Source organism: Epinephelus moara, chromosome 23, assembly GCF_006386435.1.
Source record: "Epinephelus moara isolate mb chromosome 23, YSFRI_EMoa_1.0, whole genome shotgun sequence".
NCBI classification, from domain to species: domain Eukaryota; kingdom Metazoa; phylum Chordata; class Actinopteri; order Perciformes; family Serranidae; genus Epinephelus; species Epinephelus moara.
Window position 1 is genome coordinate 6020491 of NC_065528.1, and position 3591 is coordinate 6024081.

Sequence of the window (3591 nt, forward strand, 5' to 3'; positions counted from 1 at the left end):
CCTTCTCTCCTCCGTCTTTCCGACTTGCGCAGGTAGGAGGGACAGAGGTGGGAAAGAGGAGTAGCTGCGCCAGGCGCACGGTGTGCCAAACTTGCAAAATCTGCCTGGCCACACCCAGTTGGCGAAGCGCAGGTACGCTGTGCCCCCGCCTCATCCGGTCTGTGAAACTAGAGGCCAGAGAGTGCAGACCTCCGCCAAGTAGGTGATATTCCCTCCCCCTCTGCATCAGATTATGTAGCCTCCATCACAATTAGGTTATTTGCATCACTATCATTATTAGGTTATATATGCCTTCACCATGGAGACACTGTGGTGTATTTATTTCATTTTTATTTTGTACCAACACAGAATATTTTGTATTTTTCACTTTCTTTTTTTCCTACACAGAACATTAATTTCAACTTTAGAATTACAACAATATTTAGCAAGTAGAACAAGACGTGCTTTCCAGCCACCAGATGGCGCTATTTTCACCGTCTCATTAGAAATTGGAATTGCTGCTGAGGATGTCAGACGATAAATTTTATTCATTATTTTATCCACTCTGCTTCAACTGATCACCACCAAAATTTTATCATCTGTTCCTTGTCCCATTATCCACCTTTCCTGAAAATTTCATCAAAATCCGTTCATAACTTTTTGAGTTATTTTGCAGACAAACAAACAAACAGACAAACGCCAGCGAAAACATAACCTCCTTGGTGGAGGTAATAAATTATGGCAGAAACTTGGTATTACTAAAGTTGGACAGCTATTTAGCAGAACAATGTTACCATTTCAACAACTTAAAAATCAATTTGGCCTCTTGGACTCGAGGGAGCGGTTCCTGCCTCATGTCCAGAGTGGGATCAGCTTCTAAAGATGGCAACCCTGGCAAGAGGTGTGGTCTCAGATATCTATAACATAATGTCCATAGCTGCCCCTAATCCATATTTTTCTGTCCAGCTGGCTTGGGAGCATGATCATAATACATCTCTGACTGCCTCCCAGTGGAACATGATTTGGAGATCAGCTTTAAGTTCTTCTAAGTGTGTGAGATTTGGGATCATACAATATAAGATTCTGTGCAGAGCATGTATCACTCCTGTGAGATTATCCAAGATGGATGATAAACATCAAGACTTATGCTGGCATAACTGTGGCCACAGAGGTTCTCTATTTCACTTATTCTGGGACTGTCCATCTCTTAAAACACTATGGTCAGAAGTGGTGTCTCTTGTGTCAGATTTTTTTAATGTCATTTTCCCTGTGTGCCCTAAAGTATGCTTGCTGGGCCTGAAGTTGGACAATAATGTTGGGGTAACTGTTGAGCACCTATGGACGCTGGCTTGCCTATCCACCAAGAGGTGTTATGTTAAGTGTTATGTCAGTCTTCTATACACATGATGAAGTGATAGCAGACAGTTTACTGTATGCCATGGTGTGAGGGCTCCCTCTGTTGGTACACTTAGGTACGCATTGTTTTCCTCTTTATGAACAGAACAATAGGTACACTAGAGATATGTGAGATATGGGCAGAGGGTATTACAAAAAATAAAATAAAAACATATGTTACATATAGTTCTGTTTTGTCCTGTTTATTTTCCATTCCTGTGTTTTTCCTATCTGATTTTCCTTTGTTAATTATGTGTTAAATCTGAAAGAAAGAAATAAGAATATATTCTGTTAATAACAAAAAACAACACTTAACAGGCTGAAATCACTCAGTGTATGCCCAACTTACTGTAAGTTCAACGTAAGGATCAACGTAATGTCCTTCACATCCTCATCGCCAAATCTGTTGAAGAAATTCTCAAATATTGAGAGTTGCTGGTTCTCTTAAAAATTACAGACTCAGTGTGATAACTCAAATCTGACTTGGAGAATGGAGAGAAGACTCAAACATGGTGTTCTCTCTTCCAGACTTCCTGTTTTACCTTAAATATGATCAGGTAAGTAAAAGAAAAGTTGCTGACCACATGACAAAGTTGATTCATGCAAGTATTAATCATGTGTATTAGGCCTTCCTCAGTACAATGGCCCTGTTATGTCAACTCTCTGTTGAATTTCAGCTGACTGCCACCTGACTATCTCACAACTTAAACACAGAGAATCAAATAGGCATCATCAAAATCAATACACAATCTCAAATGTTCATTTCCCACAAGTGTTATGTCAGTCTTACACACACCTCCTCTGCAAAGTGATAGCAGACAGTTTTCTGTATGCCACGGTGCGAGGGCTCCCTCTGTTGGTGAATGTTGGTACACTTCGGTTCACATTTTTTCCCTCTCTATTAACAGAACAATATGTACACTAGAGATATAGGCAGAGGGTATTACAAAAAATAAAAACCAGTTAAATATATTTTTGCAAGTTGACTTCTTCACAAAGAATCATGAATAATTTATGTGTTTATCCTTTAAATAGTCTGTTGTCAAATGTACTGCACAGCCCTCAGCAGACTAAAATATATAAATAATCATCTTGGTGTAACAGTTACATTTAAAAAGCAACTTAGGGTGTCGTTCAAAATATAATATCATTATCCCACCATTTGCCAAAGAATAAGATACTGAATTTTCCTTTATTCTGAATGATCAGATTATCTGATTTAGCCTACACTGTGGCCAAAGTCTCTCAGATACTGACCAACCTGAGACACAGCAGACCTGAGAGTTTTCATCTGCTTTGAGTGTAAGTACTTTACAAACTGGTGTAGCCTTAGTTTGCTTTGTAAACATGCATGTTATATATTACAGACTCACAAGCTGTACTTCCTGAGGCTGTGTATTGTACCCACCCGCAGCACATGCATGAGTTATGCTAGTTTAAACATAAAAACAGATTAGGATCTGTACCTGTCATATTTGTCATACCTGTTGTCTCCAACCTGTTTTGTAATCACATTCATCACTCTTACCATTGTTTTTAACTTGCAAATGATTGTCATCAGATGTAAAATAATGTCAAACTGTTGTTCAGTGTTTCTGTCTGTAATAAATGAATTAATTGTCATGGTGACTTTAAAGTTAGAATTAAAATTGAAGTGGGTTTAGTGTTTTGTTTTGTTTTGTTGTTGTCTACAGATGTGCCTGCTCTTTTGGCACATGGGAGTGTTTAAGAAGATAAGGCATCAACAAGGTGAGATACTCTTGTCTATTACTGCTGTGCCAGTGAGTTATGCTGCAGTGCTGTCTGTAGTCACGGCCCCCAAAGGCATTTCCACGAAGTCAAACAAACAGAATGTACTTTCTGGCAAATCAGCAAGACAGGTGGAAAACCAAACGTAAGAATTTATCACTGTGTTCTCTCCACATGGTTCTCTGCTGAGGTAAGACACATTACATGCTCAAGGTTTCTTCTCATGGACACGTGAAAGCCAAATGTTCCCATTAACCATTCTAATATACATATGGAAACTTCTGAGTAACTTGTATTTTACTTTGACTGCTTCCTTTTCATTACGTTCCTTTATGTTACTTTATACTTATGCTCCACTGCATTTCAGACAGTAATCTTTGTACTTGATTACATTTACTAGACTATAGTTACTGTATACTTTGTCAGTTAGGAGTTACATGTATTCAAGACCTCATGTAGGTAAAAGAA